Source organism: Choloepus didactylus, chromosome 12 (genome assembly GCF_015220235.1).
Source record: "Choloepus didactylus isolate mChoDid1 chromosome 12, mChoDid1.pri, whole genome shotgun sequence".
Classification (NCBI taxonomy): domain Eukaryota; kingdom Metazoa; phylum Chordata; class Mammalia; order Pilosa; family Megalonychidae; genus Choloepus; species Choloepus didactylus.
The window spans coordinates 45,527,694-45,554,517 of record NC_051318.1 but is presented as its reverse complement, the minus strand read 5'-3'; the positions used below and the strand labels follow the sequence as shown (position 1 = coordinate 45,554,517).

The 26,824-nt window shown below is 36.8% G+C and overlaps 1 protein-coding gene across 4 annotated transcripts in view; it reads left to right on the top strand.

The window, feature by feature from the left end:
- The window catches only part of GPC5 (glypican 5), a 1,661,658-nt gene that overhangs the window by 125,548 nt on the left and 1,509,286 nt on the right, over positions 1-26,824 (top strand). The gene's annotated exons all lie outside the window — the stretch shown is intronic.

The following is a 26,824-nucleotide window of genomic DNA, read 5'->3' as shown; positions in this document are numbered from 1 at the left end:
CTATTCTAACAATGCTCAAATTAGTCTGCACAAACTTGTCCATAAAAACCTATGCTATTCTTCTGGTTTGCAACAGCTTCCTCGGAAAACCTGGGTGTTTAATACTGAGTCAGTCTAAAAGTTAAACTACTTAATAGACTGCATACACACCTTATAGTGTGTCAGGTATTTTTAAAATTAGTATTTGACTTGTTTCTACTCCTTTCATGAGCTGAATTTTACATGAATTGGTGATTTTTTTTTAGATAAAAAAGATAAAATAAAGTGGAAGCTTGCTTTCAACTCTGTTTATTGTTAATTTTATAGGAATGCCTTTTGTTTTTGTTGAAAGTTTTCTATCACAAGGAGATCTTATTATTTTCTCCTTCAGAATTATTACTTTACTTTTTATTGTTGTCTGTTGCAGAGTAATGGTGATGTTCTTTTGTCAACCTAAAAAGCCTGTAAAGTCAATGTGTTTCTATGTGATTGTTTTCAGGATAATAAGTGCCAATTGTCAACAATAAAATAAACCAGATACCCCTCTGCTTTAAAAAAACAAAAAACAAAAAACCTATACTATTCTTCTTTATGTAGTATATATTGAAGCAAAGTGTAAAGTGATTGATGATAAAGAACCAGAGATATTGCTCTGTAATGAAGGCAGAGCAACTGTTTTGAGGTTGTATTTGGCAGCATTGATGTCAGTATTTATAAAGAGATGAAGTAAATCTATTTAAAGTAAAAACGAGAAAAAGTTATTTCTGTCATTTCTCTAATTTTCATTTTAATTTGAAAGTTTATTCCTTTGCCTAATACTCTTCAGTGGCTTTTAATTGCACATGGAATACCATTCAAACTCCTTCCTGTTGCTTCTAGGCTCTTTTTTATCTTAGAACTGTTTTCTATGCTGAATTCTCCTTCACACCAGACCCCAGTTTTATCCTGGTGACTTCCTTTTCATTCTTGAGGTCTCAACTTAAATACCATCTTTTCAGAGATACTAATCTAAATTCCTTTGTCTGTTTACTTTACAGTACTTACCACATTTTCAAAATTATTTTTTTCTTCCTTTTTTTCTATTGCTCCCAAGAAATTTTAGGTCACACGTTTTGTTGACTGACTGACTGACTGACTATCTGAATGAACTAATAAAGAGAAATAAAGGCAACCTGCATTTAGGGCAGAAGAAACTGCACGAACAGGCTTATAGGTAGGTGTGATGGGAGAGGTGGAAGTCTAGGACTCCACTATGACTAGGATGTGAATTGGATTAGGGCAGCAAGTGGGCATGGGGAGGTGAAAGGGCAGAACTGTAAGTTGGGGTATCCAGGATGGCAGCATGTTTTTAAACATGGTAGTAAAATAGTCACATTTGTGTTTTGAAAGGTCCCTCTCAGGAGGGTGGAGGATGAGTGAAATGCTGAATAATGTAGTACTACAAGAGCCAGTTAGAAAGCTGCTGCAATAATTCATATGATTGATGATAAGGGCTGGAACTCAACGAGTTCCAGAGGAAATGAATAGAAATGGGACCGAAGGTGAAATTTTGGTGGCAGAGTTGGGTGGACAAGGGCACTATTAAGATATGGTGTCTGGGAGGCGGGGCAAGATGGCAGACTGGTGAGCTGTATGTTTTAGTTACTCCTCCAGGAAAGTAGGTAAAAAGCCAGGAACTGCGTGGACTGGACACCACAGAGCAATCTGTCTTTGGGCATACTTCATACAACACTCATGAAAACGTGGAACTGCTGAGATCAGCGAAATCTGTAAGTTTTTGCGGCCAGGGGACCCGCGCCCCTCCCTGCCAGGCTCAGTCCCGGGGGAGGAGGGGCTGTCAGCTCCAGGAAGGAGAAGGGAGAATTGCAGTGGCTGCTCTCATCGGAAACTCATTCTACTGATTCAAACTCCAACCATAGATAGACTGAGGCCAGACACCAGAGACTCTGAGAGCAGCCAGCCCAGCAGAGAGGAGACGGGCATAGAAGGAAAACAACACGAGAAGCTCCAAAGTAAAAGCAGAGGATTTTTGGAGTTCTGGTGAACACAGAAAGGGGAAGGGCGGAGATCAGGCCTTGAGGCGCATATGCAAATCCCGAAGCAAGGCTGATCTCTCTGCCCAGGGCACCTTTCCTTAATGGCCCTGGTTGCTTTGTCTATTAGCATTTCAATAACCCATTAGATCTCTGAGGAGGGCCGTTTTTTTTTGTTTTTTTTTTGTTTTTTTTTTAAATCCTTTTTGCTTTTTCTAAAACAATTACTCTAAGAAGCTCAATACAGAAAGCTTCAAAGAATTGAAATTTGGGCACGTCAAGTCAAGAGCAGAAATAAGAGAGCTCTGAGACAAAAGGCAATAATCCAGTGGCTGAGAAAATTCACTAAACAACACAACTTCCCAAGAAAAGGGGGGTGTCCGCTCACAGCCACCATCCTGGTGGACAGGAAACACTCCTGCCCATCGCCAGCCCCATAGCCCAGAGCTGCCCCAGACAACCCAGTGTGACGGAAGTGCTTCAAATAACAGGCACACACCACAAAACTGGGCGTGGACATTAGCCTTCCCTGCAACCTCAGCTGAATGTCCCAGAGCTGGGAAGGGGGAGCAGTGTGAATTAACAGAGCCCCATTCAGCCATCATTTGAGCAGACTGGGAGCCTCCCAACACAGCCCAGCAGCCCAGAACTGCCCTGGGGGGACGGCACTCACCTGTGACATAGCACAGTCATCCCTCAACAGAGGACCCGGGGTGCACAGCCTGGAAGAGGGGCCCACTTGCAAGTCTCAGGAGCCATACGCCAATACCAAAGACTTGTGGGTCAGTGGCAGAGACAAACTGTGGCAGGACTGAACTGAAGGATTAGACTATTGCAGTAGCTTTAAAACTCTAGGATCATCAGGGAGATTTGATTGTTAGGGCCACCCCCCCTCCCCGACTGCCCAGAAACACGCCCCACATACAGGGCAGGCAACACCAACTACACACGCAAGCTTGGGACACCAATTGGGCCCCACAAGACTCACTCCCCCACTCACCAAAAAGGCTAAGCAGGGGAGATCTGGCTTGTGGAGAACAGGTGGCTCGTGGACGCCACCTGCTGGTTAGTTAGAGAAAGTGTACTCCACGAAGCTGTAGATCTGATAAATTAGAGATAAGGACTTCAACTGGTCTACAAACCCTAAAAGAACCCTATCAAGGACAGCAAATGCCACGAGGCCAAAAACAACAGAAAATTATAAAGCATATGAAAAAACCAGACGATATGGATAACCCAAGCCCAAGCACCCAAATCAAAAGACCAGAAGAGACACACCTAGAGCAGCTACTCAAAGAACTAAAGATGAACAATGAGACCCTAGTACGGGATATGAAGGAAATCAAGAAGACCCTAGAAGAGCATAAAGAAGACATTGCAAGACTAAATAAAAAAATGGATGAACTTATGGAAATAAAAGAAACTGTTGACCAAATTAAAAAGATTCTGGACACTCATAGTACAAGACTAGAGGAAGTTGAACAACGAATCAGTGACCTGGAAGATGACAGAATGGAAAATGAAAGCATAAAAGAAAGAATGGGGAAAAAAATTGAAAAACTCGAAATGGACCTCAGGGATATGATAGATAATATGAAGCGTCCGAATATAAGACTCATTGGTGTCCCAGAAGGGGAAGAAAAGGGTAAAGGTCTAGGAAGAGTATTCAAAGAAATTGTTGGGGAAAACTTCCCAAATCTTCTAAACAACATAAATACACAAATCATAAATGCTCAGCGAACTCCAAATAGAATAAATCCAAAAAAACCCACTCCGAGACATATACTGATCACACTGTCAAACATAGAAGAGAAGGAGCAAGTTCTGAAAGCAGCAAGAGAAAAGCAATTCACCACATACAAAGGAAACAGCATAAGACTAAGTAGTGACTACTCAGCAGCCACCATGGAGGCGAGAAGGCAATGGCACGATATATTTAAAATTCTGAGAGAGAGGAATTTCCAGCCAAGAATACTTTATCCAGCAAAGCTCTCCTTCAAATTTGAGGGAGAGCTTAAATTTTTCACAGACAAAGAAATGCTGAGAGAATTTGCTAACAAGAGACCTGCCCTACTGGAGATACTAAAGGGAGCCCTACAGACAGAGAAACAAAGACAGGACAGAGAGACTTGGAGAAAGGTTCAGTACTAAAGAGATTCGGTATGGGTACAATAAAGGATATTAATAGAGAGAGGGAAAAATATGGCAAACATAATCCAAAGGATAAGATGGCCGATTCAAGAAATGCCTTCACGGTTTTAACGTTGAATGTAAATGGATTAAACTCCCCAATTAAAAGATATAGATTCGCAGAATGGATCAAAAAAAATGAACCATCAATATGTTGCATACAAGAGACTCATCTTAGACACAGGGACACAAAGAAATTGAAAGTGAAAGGATGGAAAAAAATATTTCATGCAAGCTACAGCCAAAAGAAAGCAGGTGTAGCAATATTAATCTCAGATAAAATAGACTTCAAATGCAGGGATGTTTTGAGAGACAAAGAAGGCCACTACATACTAATAAAAGGGGCAATTCAGCAAGAAGAAATAACAATCGTAAATGTCTATGCACCCAATCAAGGTGCCACAAAATACATGAGAGAAACATTGGCAAAACTAAAGGAAGCAATTGATGTTTCCACAATAATTGTGGGAGACTTCAACACATCACTCTCTCCTATAGATAGATCAACCAGACAGAAGACCAATAAGGAAATTGAAAACCTAAACAATCTGATAAATGAATTAGATTTAACAGACATCTACAGGACATTACATCCCAAATCACCAGGATACACATACTTTTCTAGTGCTCACGGAACTTTCTCCAGAATAGATCATATGCTGGGACATAAAACAAGCCTCAATAAATTTAAAAAGATTGAAATTATTCAAAGCACATTCTCTGACCACAATGGAATACAATTAGAAGTCAATAACCATCAGAGACTTAGAAAATTCACAAATACCTGGAGGTTAAACAACACACTCCTAAACAATCAGTGGGTTTAAAGAAGAAATAGCAAGAGAAATTGCTAAATATATAGAGACGAATGAAAATGAGAACACAACATACCAAAACCTATGGGATGCAGCAAAAGCAGTGCTAAGGGGGAAATTTATAGCACTAAACGCATATATTAAAAAGGAAGAAAGAGCCAAAATCAAAGAACTAATGGATCAACTGAAGAAGCTAGAAAATGAACAGCAAACCAATCCTAAACCAAGTACAAGAAAAGAAATAACAAGGATTAAAGCAGAAATAAATGACATAGAGAACAAAAAAACAATAGAAAGGATAAATATCACCAAAAGTTGGTTCTTTGAGAAGATCAACAAGATTGACAAGCCCCTAGCTAGACTGACAAAATCAAAAAGAGAGAAGACCCATATAAACAAAATAATGAATGAAAAAGGTGACATAACTGCAGATCCTGAAGAAATTAAAAAAATTATAAGAGGATATTATGAACAACTGTATGGCAACAAACTGGATAATGTAGAAGTAATGGACAATTTCCTGGAAACATATGAACAACCTAGACTGACCAGAGAAGAAATAGAAGACCTCAACCAACCCATCACAAGCAAAGAGATCCAATCAGTCATCAAAAATCTTCCCACAAATAAATGCCCAGGGCCAGATGGCTTCACAGGGGAATTCTACCAAACTTTCCAGAAAGAACTGACACCAATCTTACTCAAACTCTTTCAAAACATTGAAAAAAAATGGAACACTACCTAACTCATTTTATGAAGCTAACATCAATCTAATACCAAAACCAGGCAAAGATGCTACAAAAAAGGAAAACTACCGGCCAATCTCCCTAATGAATATAGATGCAAAAATCCTCAACAAAATACTTGCAAATCGAATCCAAAGACACATTAAAAAAATCATACACCATGACCAAGTGGGGTTCATTCCAGGCATGCAAGGATGGTTCAACATCAGAAAAACAATCAATGTATTACAACACATTAAAAACTCGAAAGGGAAAAATCAATTGATCATCTCAATAGATGCTGAAAAAGCATTTGACAAAATCCAACATCCCTTTTTGATAAAAACACTTCAAAAGGTAGGAATTGAAGGAAACTTCCTCAACATGATAAAGAGCATATATGAAAAACCCACAGCCAGCATAGTACTCAATGGTGAGAGACTGAAAGCCTTCCCTCTAAGATCAGGAACAAGACAAGGATGCCCGCTGTCACCACTGTTATTCAACATTGTGCTGGAAGTGCTAGCCAGGGCAATCCGGCAAGACAAAGAAATAAAAGGCATCCAAATTGGAAAAGAAGAAGTAAAACTGTCATTGTGTGCAGATGATATGATCTTATATGTAGAAAACCCTGAGAAATCAACGATACACCTACTAGAGCTAATAAACAAATTTAGCAAAGTAGCGGGATACAAGATTAATGCACATAAGTCAGTAATGTTTCTATATGCTAGAAATGAACAAACTGAAGAGACACTCAAGAAAAAGATACCATTTTCAATAGCAACTAAAAAAATCAAGTACCTAGGAATCAACTTAACCAAAGATGTAAAAGACCTATACAAAGAAAACTACATAACTCTACTAAAAGAAATAGAAGGGGACCTTAAAAGATGGAAAAATATTCCATGTTCATGGATAGGAAGGCTAAATGTCATTAAGATGTCAATTCTACCCAAACTCATCTACAGATTCAATGCAATCCCAATCAAAATTCCAACAACCTACTTTGCAGACTTGGAAAAGCTAGTTATCAAATTTATTTGGAAAGGGAAGATGCCTCGAATTGCTAAAGACACTCTAAAAAAGAAAAACGAAGTGGGAGGACTTACACTCCCTGACTTTGAAGCTTATTATAAAGCCACAGTTGCCAAGACAGCATGGTTCTGGCACAAAGATAGACATATAGATCAATGGAATCGAATTGAGAATTCAGAGATAGACCCTCAGATCTATGGCCGACTGATCTTTGATAAGGCCCCCAAAGTCACCGAACTGAGCCATAATGGTCTTTTCAACAAATGGGGCTGGGAGAGTTGGATATCCATATCCAAAAGAATGAAAGAGGACCCCTACCTCACCCCCTACACAAAAATTAACTCAAAATGGACCAAAGATCTCAATATAAAAGAAAGTACCATAAAACTCCTAGAAGATAATGTAGGAAAACATCTTCAAGACCTTGTATTAGGAGGCCACTTCCTAGACTTTACACCCAAAGCACAAGCAACAAAAGAGAAAATAGATAAATGGGAACTCCTCAAGCTTAGAAGTTTCTGCACCTCAAAGGAATTTCTCAAAAAGGTAAAGAGGCAGCCAACTCAATGGGAAAAAATTTTGGAAACCATGTATCTGACAAAAGACTGATATCTTGCATATACAAAGAAATCCTACAACTCAATGACAATAGTACAGACAGCCCAATTATAAAATGGGCAAAAGATATGAAAAGACAGTTCTCTGAAGAGGAAATACAAATGACCAAGAAACACATTAAAAAATGTTCAGCTTCACTAGCTATTAGAGAGATGCAAATTAAGACCACAATGAGATACCATCTAACACCGGTTAGAATGGCTGCCATTAAACAAACAGGAAACTACAAATGCTGGAGGGGATGTGGAGAAATTGGAACTCTTATTCATTGTTGGTGGGACTGTATAATGGTTCAGCCACTCTGGAAGTCAGTCTGGCAGTTCCTTAGAAAACTAGATATAGAGCTACCATTCGATCCAGCGATTGCACTCCTCGGTATATACCCGGAAGATCGGAAAGCAGTGACACAAACAGATATCTGCACGCCAATGTTCATAGCAGCATTATTCACAATTGCCAAGAGATGGAAACAACCCAAATGTCCTTCAACAGATGAGTGGATAAATAAAATGTGGTATATACACACGATGGAATACTACGCGGCAGTAAGAAGGAACGATCTGGTGAAACATATGACAACATGGATGAACCTTGAAGACATAATGCTGAGCGAAATAAGCCAGGCACAAAAAGAGAAATATTATATGCTACCACTAATGTGAACTTTGAAAAATGTAAAACAAATGGTTTATAATGTAGAATGTAGGGGAACTAGCAGTAGAGAGCAATTAAGGAAGGGGGAACAATAATCCAGGAAGAACAGATAAGCTATTTAACGTTCTGGGGATGCCCAGAAATGACTATGGTCTGTTAATTTCTGATGGTTGTAGTAGGAACAAGTTCACTGAAATGTTGCTATATTATGTAACTTTCTTGGGGTAAAGTAGGAACATGTTGGAAGTTAAGCAGTTATCTTAGGTTAGTTGTCTTTTTCTTACTCCCTTGCTATGGTCTCTTTGAAATGCTCTTTTATTGTATGTTTGTTTTCTTTTTAACTTTTTTTTCATACAGGTGATTTGAAAAAAGAAGGGAAAGTTAAAAAAAAAAAAAAAAAAAAAAAAAAAAAAAAAAATAAAAAAGACAAACAAGGGGAAAAAAAAAAAAAAAAAGATGTAGTGCCCCCTTGAGGAGCCTGTGGAGAATGCAGGGGTGTTCGCCTACCCCACCTCCATGGTTGCTAACATGACCACAGACATAGGGGACTGGTGGTTTGATGGGTTGAGCCCTCTACCATAAGTTTTACCCTTGGGAAGACGGTTGCTGCAAAGGAGAGGCTAGGCCTCCCTGTATTTGTGCCTAAGAGTCTCCTCCTGAATGCCTCTTTGTTGCTCAGATGTGGCCCTCTCTCTCTGGCTAAGCCAACTTGAAAGGTGAAATCACTGCCCTCCCCCCTACGTGGGATCAGACACCCAGGGAAGTGAATCTCCCTGGCAACGTGGAATATGACTCCCAGGGAGGAATGTAGACCTGGCACCGTGGGACGGAGAACATCTTCTTGACCAAAAGGGGGATGTGAAAGGAAATGAAAGAAGCTTCAGTGGCAGAGAGATTCCAAAAGGAGCCGAGAGGTCACTCTGGTGGGCACTCTTATGCACACTTTAGACAACCCTTTTTAGGTTCTAAAGAATTGGGGTAGCTGGTGGTGGATACCTGAAACTATCAAACTACAACCCAGAACCCATGAATCTCGAAGACAGTTGTATAAAAATGTAGCTTATGAGGGGTGACAATGGGATTGGGAAAGCCATAAGGACCAAACACCACTTTGTCTAGTTTATGGATGGATGTGTAGAAAAGTAGGGGAAGGAAACAAACAGACAAAGGTACCCAGTGTTCTTTTTTACTTCAATTGCTCTTTTTCACTCTAATTATTATTCTTGTTATTTTTGTGTGTGTGCTAATGAAGGTGTCAGGGATTGATTTAGGTGATGAATGTACAACTATGTAATGGTACTGTAAACAATCGAAAGTACAATTTGTTTTGTATGACTGCGTGGTATGTGAATATATCTCAATAAAATGATGATTTAAAAAAAAAAAAAAAAAAAAAAAAAAAGATATGGTGTCTGAAGGAGGGAGGACAAGTCAGTGATGACTTTCAGACTCTACCTCAGGTGCACAGATGCTTGTCACTGTCCAAGAATGTAAAGAGGGGATTTGGTATATTGTGTTCAGATTTGGAATGGTTGAATTTGATGGATCAGTGTATTATTCCAAATGGAGATGTTCAATAAATAATATGGGTTTAAATCTTGGGACACAATCTGAGTCCTGAGCAGGGAAGTGAACATTGAAACAAGAGATGGCAAGAAGATTGAAAAGAAGAGAAAGTCAAGAATAAAACTTAGAGAGTATAGAAAGAAATATCTTGTTTTTTATTCTTAACTCTTTAAATTCTCCTTAGTCACTGTTGCTGGATATTCAATATGTCTTGGAAATTGAGCTTTCTTAACATTTTGACTTCAGCAGTGTTTCCTTCATCTCATTTTGTGTATGTGTCACAGTTGCTTTGGTTTTTATTTTTTAAACAATTCCTGCCTCATTTACGCTGAGCCATATGAATTACTGTGGCATTATCAAGTTTCTATTCAGTTTCAGTCCTTTCTGCTTGGTTACCTCTTTCTTCCTTCAGGCTTTTCTGGCTCATTTACTCTTTTACCACTTTTCAGAGGCAGCTCCCTACCAGGCAGCTGTCCTCAGCACAGCCTAATCTCAGCTCTTTAGGTTGGTCATTCCTAACCCTTCAATCTAAAATAGACATTTAGTCACTTTTGATTACATAAGTATACGTTAGTTTTCTATATAAAACTGACCACTCTGATCTTTTCCATCTATTTGTGTGTGTTTATTGTCTGTCTCCTTCTCCAGGGATGTGAGTTCCATGAGAAGAGTTGCTTACTGATTTTGTATTCCAGACTCCTGTTTGTGTTACATTTGCACTTCATGTTTTCTTTTCCTGGAAACCTTTTCCCTTAAATAGCCTCCTGGGTTGTGCCCTAATTTTTCTTCAGGTCTTTTGCTCAAATACTGGCTTATTGGAAAGGCTTTCTCTGTCTATCCAAAAAAAACTTGACCCCCACGTCCACTCTTATTGTCTGTCATCCATGACCTTCTTTCTATTTATTAATAGCACTGGCATTTTAAATATGTGTTTATTGTCCATCACTCTCAATTAGAATGTAAATCCTTTAGGTTAAAGACTTTGATTTCTTTACCACTATATTCTTTGAAATTAAGACCATTTCTGTTCTAATTTAATTAATTCTTTGTGAGGAAAGGACAGGATGAATAGAAATATAGAAGTCTTCCTCTGTTCCCTTCCCAGGCAATAGAACAAGAGCCTCAGTTAACCAACTTGGCATTATCTGATTCTGTCTGATGGCAAATTTTCCTTATTACTTGTGGTCAGTTGGACACACATGAGATAGGTATTGGGGTGAATTCCCCTGCCCCCAAAACAAAAAAAATACAGAATGCCCAGTTAAATTTGAATTTCAGATAAACAATAACTAATTTGGACATACTTATTTAATGTAACTGGAAGCTATATAGAGCTAAACAGTTTGTGTAGCCCACATCCTCTTAGTGTCAGTTTGGGATTACCATTGGAGCATAACAGTCATAGACTGTCACTGACCAACCCTGGATATTTTTTCTTTTTTTAATTTGGGTTAGGCCCAATTCTGTTTCCTCACAAACTTAGTGGGATTCCTGTCTCTTTCTTTATGATCAATATTGTGTCCTAGTAGATATCTAGATGTTGGATTTAGGGTTTACAATTCTTATCAATAAACTTCTAGGTTCCATTCTCTTAGCCTTTAGTTTAATAGCATTTGTCCTGAAGCAGTTAGTACGAGTAGCTTCTGGGGGAGCATTACTCTTAATCATATTTTGGCTGTTGGATCTTTCCCTTTGTTTTATTAATTGGCTTAAAAGGAGGTACAGGGGAGAAGTTTGGGGTTGGGAACAGTGCTATCTTCTAATAAAACTGTGTTTTCCCTCTGCTTCCTTTAAGTTGGCTTATGTAAGTTGTTTTTTTCCAACCTGTTAAGTCTGAGTTAGAAAATCAGAATGGAAACTCAGAACTGCAGTTTTAAGATATTTTGAAAGTGGCTACAATAAGAACCCTTTATAGCAAGCTTGTAAATGAGAGCCACATCTCTAAATGCTACAACCCTCCTGCACTTCCCAATACCACCACTAACAACTAACATTTATTGAGCATTTACAGTATGCCAAGCACTGTGCTAATTACTTTTAATATATAATCTCATGTAGTCTTTACTGTTATTAGATGCATACCATTTTTATTCCCATTTTACAGATGAGAAAACTAAGGCTTGGGGGTAGTTATAACAAAATGGTGAAACCAAGATTTCAACCTTGGTGCTATGACTCCAGGGTCAATGCATCTGAGCTCTAGGCTAGTGTTCTCAGAAGAATGGGCATGCTCTTAATCATTTTGTGGAATGATTTAAGATAAATCAACTACACTTTTAGTTCAAGGAGTTAGGAAAATAATAATGAACTCTTAGCATGAGTAAGAACTAAAGATAAAAGTAGAAATTAATTATAAAAAAAATCAATGTAGTTGAAGTTAACACCATATCTGTATCATTAAAACATAACAACAATATCATCAGTACACAATTACTCAAAGAAAGGAGAAAATTCAATCATGGAAAAGTAAGTACAAGACAGTGAATTACTTAAAGATACGGAAAAACTTCTTAGAATTATGAGACGCTATCTCTCCAACTTTCTGCTACAATTTCTAGAAAAAAATAAAGTAACAAAATTGACTCAAGGGAAGTCCAGAAACATGAATAATCTGCAATATAATGATGAAGTTGACAAAGACTGCCATTCCTTTTGAAGTACAATGGTGGTTTTTCAAACCAACCAACTTCACACCTTCCAAAAAACATGTAAACAAAAATCCTTAGCAGACCTAGATGACTTTATGGGCAATTTATTTCAAACAGTTAAGAATCATATGTTTATAATTAGTACTTAGGCTACCTCAGGTAATTAAGGAGGCAGGCTTTCTAAGTGCCATATTATCCTGGCTCCAAAACCTGAAAGAGAAACCCTAATATTGATGTAAAATATATTAATAAAGTAAATCTAGTAAAATATTAAATATTATATCAAAATTAGTAGGATTTATGTCAGGATCACTGGAATAACTCAGTATTATGAAGTCTATTGATAATCTTTATCATAAATTAAAGAAAACCAAATATGTATATTCTTATAAGTATGTTGAAAGGTTTTCATAAAATTAGACTTCCATTCTTCATTTGAAAGATATTTTCTTAAATTTAATTTCAAAAAGTATAAGTATTTCAAATGAACAGGAAATATAACAGGCTTCCTTGTACCAAGAATATTAAAAAAATGTAAAGAATAAAAAGTTATTTCTTGATGTGATTAAAAAACATCAAGTCACTAATGGTATCATACATAACTCTGAAATACCAAAAGCATTTTCAATAAAATAAGGAAGAATACAAGGAATTTCATAATCATTATTCTTTAATAACATCCATAAGTGCTAACTAATGTATTTTGATAATAAAGTTCTAGTTATTAGGCAGGAGGAGGGAAATTATTAATTGCTTATTATATTATAATACCTATAAACCCAATGATTAGAAATAATAAGAGAATGTAGTTAACTATTAGCATTGCTCTTATATAGCAACAACTACTTAGAAGATAAAAATGAATAAGGGATCTCATTCAGAATGAATGAGAAATATAAATATAACTGTACTATATATTACATTATGAGACAAATATAACAATACTGTGTGACATAAAAGAAACTTGTATAAATAGATTATATTATAGTCCTGATAGAAAAAATTGATGTTATAAATATATCAATTCTTTGCCTATTTATTTATGATTTAATGTGAATCTAATCAAAGCTCCAAGATATTTATTTTGTTTTCTGTTTTAAAACAGAACAACTATTTCTAAAGTAAACCTGGAAAATAAATTGATAAAAAAGATCAGTAATAATAATCTTGTCCTAATAGATATTAAGCAATCTTTTATATAAAATGTAACACAGGGTCCAGAATAGTGAGGTATATTAAGAAAGAAAAACACGAAACTCCAGAAACAGATCCAAGAATATGTAAAATAATTGGGCAATCACTCATGTAAGTAAAACAAAGTTACTTTTAATAAAAAAATTAAAGGTATATTTCACTTTTAAAAGTTAAATAAAATTGACTTGAACTCATGTCCACATTATGTGGAGATTCAGGCTCTCACCAAGATATCTGTAAATTACTGAGGCTGGTAATGGGGAGCTATGAGCTCATGCCTTCACCTTCCAAATTTTTAACCTCCTGTGTGCTAGCTGTTTGTTGTTTCACATACGCTCACATATGGAACTCAACTCTTTGTTGTAAATCAACCAAATCAATCAACCCTACTCTGAGACTATATTAATCTATTTAAGATTAAAGGACATAAATGTCAATATAACATTGAAAAACAATGTATTATCTAAGGATGACTTATTTTATCACTAGCTTTCATCATAAAACATGATTTTCTGGGGTCACTTCTGCTTATTAAATTGACTGACATTTGTTTAACTTTGGTCATTGCCAAGATAAAAGTTTATAAAAATCACAAAAACAATTCTTGTTGAAGTGTTTTTCCCAAGTTCAGGGTAGGGTGTGTGGAGACTAAGTATGAGCTGATATTGCAGCAATTCAGACAACATCACTTTGGAATGATGGGGTTGTGCCCATTCTTAAAATGTCCTTTGGCCACCTCACCTTTGGGTGGTTTCTTGTGGCTGTTCATTAACAGCCTCTCTTTCTCTCTCTAAGTTGCTGGTTCCTCTCTTCCTCTCTGTCCTCATCTCTCTTCTCAAATTCCTTTTCTATCTTTCTAGGAAAGTAAACAGATCTTCCTGGATAAGCACTGCTCTCTAGGGTCAAGCACCATCCTGCTTCCATGTTACTTATTTTCACCTTTTGTCCCACATGCTTTATTAAGCAAGATAAGATATTTTGCCTGTTTAAGACAGTTTCCTCCCTAAGAGAAATTCTGGAGGTAACCATCAAGATGACTTTTGTGGGGCTGGGGACACCAATTTATGCAAGATAAAACTCGAATTTTAAGTTGGTGGGGAAGACATGGATTCTTCAACAAACTGGCCCAGTTGTTAAACAGACTTCAGACATGATTCCTATAATTGGGTTCCAGAGTCCAATTATGTTTTAAAAAATGAAATGATAAATTTCATTATAATAATGAGTGAATATTTTTATAATCTTAAAATGAGGAGCAAACTTTTACATATGATATATACAGCAGAAACTATAAAGTGGAAGTTTCATATTCATTTATTTATTCATTTCTTTTATCATTTTTGCTAACAATATTACTGTCACCCACACAGTCACCCATGCCAAAGAGGCATCCTCCTTGATTCTTTTCCACTGAATTCATCACAAATAATTAGTCCCTAATTTATGTGAAGTCTGCTTTTTAAATTGCTTTGAAGTCATATTTTCTTTTCCATGTAAATCAAAATTACCATTACTCTCACAGTAATCTCTTGAATGAAATATCAGAATGGTTTTGTAATTGACCTTGTCTCTTTGTATTTTTTTTCAAATTCAACCCACTTGCTTTATACACAATGTAGCCTTGCAATAATCTTATTTCAATCCCTAGGCCTCATCCTTTTCTCTGGTTTTATGTCTGATTTTCTTGGATTGTCAGGACTTTGAAGCCCAACTCACTTCCTTCTTCCTTCCTCTTCCCCTGTACCCTCAACAGACAAGGGCTTTAGTTATATCATCCCTTTTAAGTCATTTGTCTATGCTGTTACCATTGTCTGACATTGTATTGATAGTTCTTAACTGGTTTTGTCTCTTTTCCTATTACACCTTCTTAATTCTCTCACTGTTGTTTTAGTGGAATTTTGGTAGAGGAAAATAACTGTATGGATTTAGAATGCCATTTTTAATTGTAAATGTCTTCCACCATTCCTCTTTTTTTTTAAAAAAAAAAGATATTATGATAATTTTTCCAGACATTCTTATCTTCTTAAATGAAGTCATCTTTGATTAAATATCAGATAATACTGAGGTTTTAAGCAATTAACAGTGCTAATAGGAGATGGAAGAAGATGGCAGCATAGAGGAGTGGAAGTTAGTTAATCCCCCTGGAGCAGCTGATAAACAACCAGGAATGACTAGAAAATCATCTGGAATAACTGCTGGGGGACAACCGTGACTGTCCACATATCATGCACCAACTTGGATTGGGAGGAATGCCTGAGATCACAGAGTGGAATACGTGAGTAGGAACTGCAGACCCGAGCTGGGAGCTCCCTTCCCCATGGCAGCCTGAGCAGCAAAGCGTCGCTGTGATAGAGAGAAGCACTCTCTGAACAAGCGAATATACTGCAGGCCAGCTCCAATTGCAGTTTTAATTGGCAAACATGGACTGGTCAATGCAAGCTACAAATCCCCAACAAGCAGACAGAGGCTTTTAGTGATGACTGAACTTGAAAAGCCAGAGGACTTCTTTGTCCCAGAATGGGGAGCCCAGAGGACCAGGTGCTATCTCTTGCCAACAGGTGAAAGTGGGAGCTGTGGACTGGCCCTGAAAGGGGGCTTTCTTTCCCTCTTTCACTCAACTTGAGCAGCTCACTGGAGAAAGCCTCAGCCATTTTCAGTTCACAGCACTCTGACCCAGACAAGGGTGGAGATAGCAGAGCCAGAGAGACAAAGAACCTATTTAAATGCAGAGGAAAACTCCCTAGGCAGTGTATCTTCCCTAAGAGGAAGGAGTGGTGCCCAGCACTACTACCCACCTTCTATTCAGAATCAGACCCCAGAGCCTGGGGGAAAACAGCCAAAATGGAAACTAAGGAGCCCATACCTCCTTAACATCAGTCAGTAGCTACAGGTTGACAGCCACCTGCTGGGCATGTTAGGAAAAGCACAGCAGCTTGAGGTCTCACAGAGTGTGTCAGTCTTCTAAGACACACCCTCAGGGAAACCTGATACTGCATTGCCCCCTTCTGGGACCTGAGCCCATTCTGGTCTGGGAAAACCTGATTGGGGTAACCAAGGAAACTAGATGCCTAGACAACAGAAAACTACAACCTACACTAAGAGAAATGAAGTTATGGCCCAAAGGAACAAACTTACACTTCAACTGAGATACAGGAATTGAAACAACTAATACTAAGTCAATTCAAAAAGTTTAGGGAAGATATGGCAAAAAGATGAAGCATATAATGAAAACACTGGGTGTACATAAGATAGAAATTGAAAGTTCATAAAAACAACTGGCAGAATCTATGGAAATGAAAGACTTAAGAGAAGAGATGAAAGACACAATGGAGACATACAACAGCAGATCTCAAGAGGTAGAAGAAAACACTCAGGAACTGGAGAACAAGACACCTGAAAGCCTACACAAAAAAGAACAGATAGAGAAAAGAATGGAAAAATATGAGCAATGTCTCAGGGAATTGAATGACAGCATGAAGCACAAAATGTACATGTCATGGGTATCCCAGAAAGAGAAGAGAAGGGAAAAGGGGCAGAAGCAATGGTAGAGGAAATAATCAATGAAAATTTCCCATCTTTTATGAAAGATATAAAATTATGGATCCAGAATATAAGTTGAGGGGGCAAGATGGCGGCATAGAGAGGAGTGGAAGCTAAGTAGTCCCCCAGGAACAACTACAAAAAAACAGAAACAACTAGTAAATAATCCAGAATAACTGCAGGGGGACAAACGAGACATAAACTCTGTAAGTAAAACCTGCGGATCCAAGTCACGAGACCCCCTCCCCCATAGCCCAAGCTGCAAAGCCTCGTGGTGCCAGAGAGGAGCTTTCTCCCAGCAAGCGAATATAGCTCAGCTGAGCTCCAACTGGGGTTTTAAGTAGTGAATGTGAACTACTCACTACAGGTACGAATCCCCAAAAAACAGACAGAGGCTTTGGGTGACGACTGACCTTGGAGAGCTGGAGGGTCACCTTGGACTGGGTCTGAAGAGGACTATCTGTTTCTTTTTTGGCTCCGTGGAGAAAGCCCCAGTCATTTTCAGTTTCCAGGGCTTTGACTCGGGGAAGGGTGGAGACAGCACAAACAGAGAGAGAGAGACCATTGAAATGCTAATAACCTCCACCTGAGGGGTCTGTCTTCTCTAGGAGGAAATGGGTGGGGCCCTTTCCATTCAGAACCAGACCCCAGAGCCTGGGGGAACACAGCCACACCTCCCCACACCAGTCAAGAATTACAGGCTAACAGGCATCACCTGCTGGGCAGAAAAGCACAGTGACCTGAGGCATCACAGGGTGGAGCAATTTTCTAAGACACACCCGCAGGGAAACCAGATACTGAATATTTCTTCCCTCTGGGACCTGAGCCTGTTCTGGTCTGGGAAAACCTGATTTGGATAACCAAGGAAACCATGCCTAGACAACAGAAAATTACAACCTACACTAAGAAAAACAAAGTTATGGCCCAGTCAAAGGAACAAACATACACTTCAACTGAGATACAGGAATTTAAACAACTAATGCTAAATCAATTCAAAAAGTTTAGAGAAGATATTGCAAAAGAGATAGAGGCTGTAAAGGAATCACTGGGCATATATATGGCAGAAATCAAAAGTTCAAAAAAACAACTAGTAGAATCTATGGAAATGAAAGGCACAACACAAGAGATGAAAGACACAATGGAAACATACAACAGCAGATCTCAAGAGGCAGAAGAAAACACTCAGGAACTGGAAAACAAAACACCTGAAAGCCTACATGCAAAGGAGCAGTTGGAGAAAAGAATGAAAAAATATGAGCAACGTCTCCGGGAACTCAAGGATGAAACAAAGTACAATAATGTACATATCATTGGTGTCCCAGAAGGAGAAGAGAAGGGAAAAGGGGCAGAAGCAATAATAGAGGAAATAATTAATGAAAATTTCCCATCTCTTATAAAAGACATAAAATTACAGATCCAAGAAGCGCAGCGTACTCCAAACAGAAGAGATCTGAATAGGTCTATGCCAAGACACTTAATAATCAGATTATCAAATGTCAAAGACAAAGGGAGAATCCTGAAAACAGCAAGAGGAAAGTGATGCATTACATACAAAGGAAGCTTAATAAGACTATGTGCGGATCTCTCAGCAGAAACCATGGAGGCAAGAAGGAAGTGGCGTGATATATTTAAGATACTGAAAGAGAAAAACTGCCAGCCAAGAATCCTATTTCCAGCAAAGCTGTCCTTCATATATGAGGGAGAGCTCAAAATATTTTCTGACAAACAGACAATGAGAGACTTTGTGAACAAGACACCCGCCCTACAGGAAATACTAAAGGGAGCACTGCAGAGTGATAGAAGACAGGAGTGCGTGATTTGGAACACAATTTTGGGAGATGGTAGCACAACAATGTAAGTACACTGAACAAAGATAACTATGAATATGGTTGAGAGAGGAAGGTGGGGAGCATGTGAGACAGCACAAGAAAGGAGGAAAGATAACGACTGGGACTGTGTAACTTGGTGAAATCTAGAGTATTCAACAATTGTGATAAAATGTACCAATATGTTCTTTTACGAGGGAGAACAAGCAAGTGTCAACCTTGCAAGGTGTTAAAAATGGGGAGGCATTGGGGGAGGGATGCAATCAGCATAAACTAGAGACTGTAACTAAAAAAAAAAAATTATGGATCCAAGAAGCTCAGCATACTGCAAACAGAACAGATCTGAATAATCCTATGCCAAGACACTTATCAGATTACCAAACATCAAAGACAGAGAGAGAATCCTAAAAGCAGCAAGAGAAAAGCGATCCATCACATACAAAGGAAGCTTGATAAGACTATGTGAGGATTTCTCAGTAGAAAACATGGAGGCAAGAAGGCAGTTGTGTGATATATTTAAGATACTGAAAGAGAAAAACTGCCAACCAAGAATCCTGTATCTGGCAAAACTGTCCTTCAAATATGAGGGAGAGTTTAAAACATTCTCTGACAAACAGACAGTGACAGAGTTTGTGAACAAGATACCTGCTCAACAGGAAATACTGAAGGGAGCACTACAGACAGATAGCAAAAGACAGGAGTGAGAGGTTTGTAACACAAGTTTGAGTGATGGTGTCTCAACAATATAAGTACACTGAACAAAGATGACTGTGAGCATGGTTGAAAGAGAAAGATTAGGAACATGTGGGATGCCAGAAGGAAAGTTGAAAGATAAAGACTGGGGCTGTATAACTCAGTGAAACCTAGAGTGTTCAACAGTTGTGCTAAAATATACAAATATGTTTTTTCAAGAGGGAGAACAAATGAATGTCAACATTGCAAGGTGTTAAAAATAGGGAGGAACTGGGGGAAAAATACAATCAATGCAAACTAGAGACTATAATTAACAGATACATTGTATTATGCTTCATTTAATGTAACAAAGGCAATATACCAAAGCTAATTGCTTAGATGGGGATAAAAGGGAGGGGTATGGGACTATTGGCATTGGTAATGTTGTCTGACTCTTTATTCTACTTTAGTTTTATTCTATCTATCCTTTTGTTGCTTCCTAGCTGTCATGTTATTTTTTTTCTCTTTTCTCTTTTTCTTTTGTCTCTGTACCTGCTTTGACTCTTCCTCCTGCTTTGTGGAAGAAATGGAGCTGTCCTTATATAATAGTGGTGATGGTGGTGAATACATAAATACATGACTATACAGGGAACCATTGATTGTTTCCTTCGGATGGAATGTATGGTGGGTGAACAAAACCATCTTAAAAAACTGGGTTGATGAAGAAACCTTGATGGCACTATATTGAGTGAAATGTCAGATACATAAGGACAAATATTGCAGGGTCTCACTGATATGAACTAATTATAATATGTAAACTCATAGACATGAAATATAAGTTACCAGGATATAGAACAAGGCTAAAGAATGGGGAGCAGTTGCCTATTATGAGCAGAATGTTCAACCATGTTGACCTTAAATGTTTGGAAATGGACAGAGATGATGGTAGCATGTTGTGAGAGTAACTAACAGTGCTGAAGGTGCGTGAATGTGGTGGAAAGGGGAAGCTCATAGTCACGTATGTTATCAGAAGGAAAGTTGGAGGTTAAAAGATGGGAATGTATAAAACAGTGAATCTTGTGGTGGGCAATGTCCATGATTAACTGTACAAATATTAGAATTCTCTTTCACAAACCAGAACAAATGTATGACACTATAACTAGAGTAATACAGGGGCATATAGGGAAACAATATACCTATTGCCAACTATATACCACAGTTAGTAGTATTTTAACATTCTTTCATCAACAGTAACAAATGTATACCAATACTATGAGTCACTAATGGAGGGGGTGTGTTAGGGGTATAGGAGGATTTTAGTTTCCTTTTTTTGTCTTTATTTCTTTTCTGGAGTAATGAAAGTGTTTTTAAAATTAAAAAAAATTTAATTGTGCTGATGGATGCACAGCTGTATGATTGTACTGTAGGCCATTGATTGTACACTTTGGATCTTTGGATAATTGTATGGTATGTGAACAATCTCAATTAAAAAAAAGGTAATCATGTGAAAGAATATATTTTAAGATATATTAATCCTCAAAGTAGACTCTTTTAATGTATCCAAACCTATAGAAAGAAATTTTTCCATCTAAATGTCATTTGCCCTGTTTTTGTCATATCATATCATAATACTTTGTTTTCTCCTCTATCTCTATTCAACTTTGAGTTTTTGAAAGGAGATTGTGCATTGAGATTTGAGGTGAAAGTGAGACTTAAATACATAATAGATGTTGCAAATAAGGTTTCTGAAAAGTTCGTGTTCTAGTTTGCTAATGCTGCCAGAATGCAAAACACCAGAAATGGATTGGCTTTTATAAAAGGGAGTTTATTTGGTTACACAGTTGCAGTCTTAAGGCCATAAAGTGTCTAAAGTAACACATCAACAATCGGGTACTTTCACTGGAGGATGGCCAATGGCATCTGGAAACCTCTGTTAACTTGGAAGGCATGTGGCTGGCATCTGCTCCAAGTTCTGGTTTCAAAATGGCTTTCTCCCAGGATGTTCCTCTCTAGGCTGCAGCTCCTCTTCAAAATTTCTGCTCTTGGTTGCTCTTGGGGCATTTGTCCTCTCTTAGCTTCTCTGGAGCAAGAGTCTGCTTTCAACAGCCATCTTCAAACTGTCTCTCACCTGCAGCTACTCTCTCAGCTTCCATGCATTCTTCAAAGAGTCCCTCTTCGCTGTAGCAAGCTTGCTCCTTCTGTCTGAGCTTATATAGTGCTCCAGTGAACTAATTCAGACCCACCCTAAATGGGTGGGGTCACACCTCCATGGAAACTATCCAAACAGGGTCATCACCCACAAGTTGGGTAGGTCACATCTCCCTGGAAACACTCAAAGGATTACAATCTAATCACCTCTAATACATCTGCCCACACAAGATTACATCAAAGATAATGGTATTTTGGGGGACATATTACATTCCAACTGGCACAGTTAGTTAATTGATTCATTAAAAAATATTTATCAAGTCCATGCTGTGTAACAAGCATTCTTTCAAACTAGGCACTAAGAAATCAATAAATGTCCCACAGATTATTCAATGTCATGCAAAAATAAAACCTAGCTCTTATTTTAGTACTATGCTTTTTAAAGTGTCAAATTCTCTTTCCCTGGAAAAGAATGATAACCCTTTTTGACACATAATTACATCATTGATGGGTGATGTTAGGTAAATATATCAGTTTAAGAGCCCTTTTACTTTATCAGCCAAGACTTTTAAAGGGAAATATTCTATTCATTATGAGTTAAGAAAATTCTAAGTTTGGGTAAGCTACTTGTTATATTTGCTTTAAATCATTTTTCTGGAAGATTTATTTATTCAAGCATGCAAAAATGGATAGTGTTGTTAAATTAATGGGCTTCAGCTCTATCAATATATAATTTCCATACATGTTATCATATGTTTTATTCTTTTGGTTGAACTGGGCTTTATCTCTCCCATTGGTTTTCTATACACAGGAATTTATATCTTCAATTTGTAGTCTAATATCTCCATCTTTATGGAATTTTCTTAAAGATTCAAATTTTACCAAAGACCTAAGACCAGAGCTCCTGTTTCATCTTTTACACTTAGACTATGAAAATAATTATTTTAATTGTGCTCTCATGGCTTCTCTTTCTGATGCCTTAAACATCTCAAAAATATATTTCAAAATGTATCTTAAAAATATAATCTTTAACATGCTCTTTCAATGGAATGGTATTTTCACTGTCTTTTTCATTTTCTATTTAAAAATTACCTTATAGGAAGATTTGATTCAAAGAATAAGACTAAAATTAGAGAAATATCAGACAGAAATATTTACTAAAGTGTCCTGTATGATTAAGTCTCAAAGAGATAACAGGATTCTATATGCATATGTGCATAAAAGAGATAATCTCCTGGAATGCTGTTTTTAGAAATGTTTTGCCACATATATTTTAAAAATCCATCCTTTCTGTACTTCCCAAGCACTATCAGGGCTATTTTTGCTTATTCTTTATAATATTCAAATTAATGGCAGAGGAGGGAGGGACATTCAAATTCTTAACTGATATCTAAAGCTTTAAAACACATTACTGTTTAAGGACAGTATTTCAGAATGTTAACTTGAATGGGTGTGTCACATTGATGCTTAATACTGATTTGTTTATTTATGCTTGACTTCATTTAGATGGTAAAGATAGATATCAAAAAACAAAGATTCTTTATTTTGATACACTGAAGTCAATTTTCCAAAAAATAAAGATTCTTTATTTTGAGATACTGAAGTAGATTTTCCTTTGGTTTCACTGTCATAAATCCCATTAGTGTAAATTGGAGATTTGCATGTGCATGGAGAGAATAATATACCTCATTATTCTTGAGTAACAGTTACTGACTTTTAAAGCCCATTCTGAGTGTGTGACAGGAAACAAAAGCATACCACTTAGCTTTTTAAAAGTTATTTTCATATATCAGAAAATAAAAACCAAAGACTTCACACATTTTCCACTTCCATAGTTTTAATTTTGTTATTTCAACAACAAAATCCTTAAAAAATTCATTGTTGTAGCTTAATGAGTTAGTGAACTATAAAGATATGTCCATCTCTAACCTACTGGGGCATAGGTGATCTTGACTCTGAAGAACATATGCCTATTTACCTGGTTGTTGTTTTAGGTATTTAAGCCATTAAATAGGTGCTGTGAAAGAAAAGTATGCTGAAGTTTTAAAATAATTAAGAGTTTTTGAAAGACCACTCTTGGATATTGTGCTGGTTTGAATCTGTTATGTACCCCAGAAAAGCCTATGTTCTTTTAATCCAATCTTGTGGGGGCAGACCTATGGTGGGTGGGACCTTTTGATTTGGTTGTTTCCATGGAGATGTGAACCTGCTCATTCAAGGTGGCTTTTAATCCCCTTGCTGGAGTTGTTTATGAGAGGACAAAAGGCAGAGACATTTTGATGAGATCTCAGAGACACTTAGAAAGAAAACTCCCCAGGAGAAGCAAGAAGGACCCACAGGAGAAGCTAAGAGAGACATTTTGGAGAGTCATTTTGGAAAGCCAGAACCCAGGAGAAGAAGAACCAGCAGACATCACCATGTGCCTTCCCATATGACAGAGGTACCTCAGATACCATCAACCTTTCCTCAGAGAAAGTATCTACCTCTTGATGCCTTAATTGGGACATTTTCATGGCCTTGGAACTGTAAATTAGCAAACTAATAAATCCCCTTGAAAAAGCAAAAAAATATTGATATGTTGATTCTGTTTTCCTTTCTTTTTGTAGAACAGGATTGTTATGACAAAGAGAAGGACGATAATAGCTATGTTTCTATTATATGATAAGATTTTTGCATAAATTCCCTCATTTAAAAATTCACAATAACTCCATGAAGCATATAGCCTGTCATTCCCATTTTATAGGAGAGAAAATTAAGGATCAGAAATGCTAATTACTTTGCCTGAGGTTGGAAAGCATGTAAGTAGCATATTTAAGTCAAGGTCTTTTGGCTCCCAAGACCACGTCCTGTTACTGCATTCATTTCTATTAGGAGATAACTTATGACTCATTAAAAGTATTATTTACTTTAGAAATCATGAATGTAATTCCAAATAAAACATATATTTAAGCATGAGAAGAAAATGAAAAATAAAATATAGCTATGTTTTGAAATCCCCTCAGTTTCTTTATTTAATGTTTAAGGTTGTTAATCTTACTCTCTGGTTTCTACAGGTTTTAGTAATGAGTTTGCTTGTTCTATTGCAATGTAGGCTGGTTTCCCAATATTTTATCTTGATTATATCTTGCTCATCCTATTAACAGATTCCACTGGATATTACAAAATTGAATAAAATTCTGAAATCATGAAAGGGCTATATGCCAATTAACTCTTTGAGCTTATGGATAATACAGAAAAGAGATTTAATAAAGGAGTAAGTAAAATGTATTTCCATATGATGAAGTTGAAAATACTCTAAACACCAGACTTTTTGAGAAAGGTAAAGATTTAAATAAAGTTATTAAAAAAATGGGACTTTGGAGAAAATATTTTTAGCATATTTAACATAAAAGCACATAGACACCAATAAAAATTTTTAAAATATGAATATTTATGGATTGCTTTTATTTTAATAACAGATCATAAAGCATAGTCTGAGTTTTTGTACTTGTTAAATTTATTGATACTTTCTATAGCTGTTACTCAAATGAGAGTTTAAAAACTTTCAAAAGCAAAGCATGCCTCCTGTAAGTAAAAAAAAATGAAAAAATAAAATGAATGGTATAGGAAATTCAAATCCTGTTTTCTTTTAAGTCCTACCCCCAACCCTAGGACAATCATGGTTGGTATTTTTGTGTATATATTCTTAAACATGTCAAATATGCATATACTAGATTTTCAGGTATCTATGTTCTAGTGAATATGCACTCATACACCAAAATGGGAATCTACTGTATATGATTTTCTGAAGTATTTCTCTTTTAGCATATGAAAATATTTAAATTGAATGAATACTGGAAACACTGGAAGAGTACTGAATTGAAAAAGACCATCCCCCTCTTTAAATATTTTTTGTTCTTAAAATTTACTCTTATGCCTCTAAAATAATGTGTATTTAATGAAAGTTCCTTAGAAAATGCCTTGAATTTGAATGAGAGGTAATAAAAATATAAGATAAAGGATAAAGAAACCTTTTGTTTCCTGTTAATGGATTTTTGGTATTTTTATAGATCATTTTCATATGATCAAGATCTGTAATATTTTTTAAATTGGGAAAGTTGGGTTTAAAAACAGTCCACATATAAAAAGAACCATGAATTTATACAACAGAACTTAGTATTAGTTCAACACAATATGAATTGAGTGTGAGAAATGCTAACACAAGGTTACAGTGCATTTATAGAATCATATTCAGAACAAGGAAGGATGTTATTCTGCAGTCATCTTTAATTGTGAGAATGTTTGATTCAAAATAGCAAGTCCAAGAAGCAACCTTTTTAAGGTGAGCATTCATGTCTAGGTCCTATAAAAAGGAGGGCAGCCATGAGGGCATTATGGTGGAAAAATATGTTGTATGAAGACTGAAGGAACTGAGAGTGTTTAGTTGGTTAAGTGATTTTTTTTGGTGTGACTATAGGCAAGGAGTAATGAAATTTATGGTAAAGCAGGAATTTAATGGAATTTCTAGGAATTAATGGAATTTGTAGGTAAGCAAGTTTTATTAACTCAATAGAAGGACAAGAACTTCCATTTATTGGATGCCTACCCTGTCTCAGGCACCATAAGGAAGTGTTGTATGTATTTGATGAAGGTGGAGTTTCAAATGAATTTGCAAAATATGGTTTAATCAATAAATAGGCTTGGTAAAATTGACTAGAAAAAAGATATTTAACTCAATAGTTCATCTCTCACTGTAAACGAAATGTGAAAAATGTAAAATATTAGTGATTTAAGGTAAAAAAAATTCTAGGTAAGTACACAGTTTATGTAGAATCATGGCTATGCTGTAAATTAAGTCATTTTAAAGAAGAGGCAGCTGAGGCTCTGGGAGATTAGATATTTTGCTGCCTTCCCACCCCCAAAAAATGTAAGGCTAGAAAACAGCAGAGCTAGGGCTAATCACAGTTCTGACCCCAAAGTCCATATTTCAACTCCCATCTTATAATCTGTGACATTAATGCAAAAGTGTAATAGGTTGCTGTATGAATTTTCTGAGCATTGAGGTTGAGGTGAAGCCTGGACTATACCATCTAATAGCTGATATAAAGGTGATTCATATAGGAAGCCTGAAGTTGGAAGAGTTCATCTCTAATACCTAATATATTGTTTTAAGGTCAACTTTATCCAAGTATAGTAAAG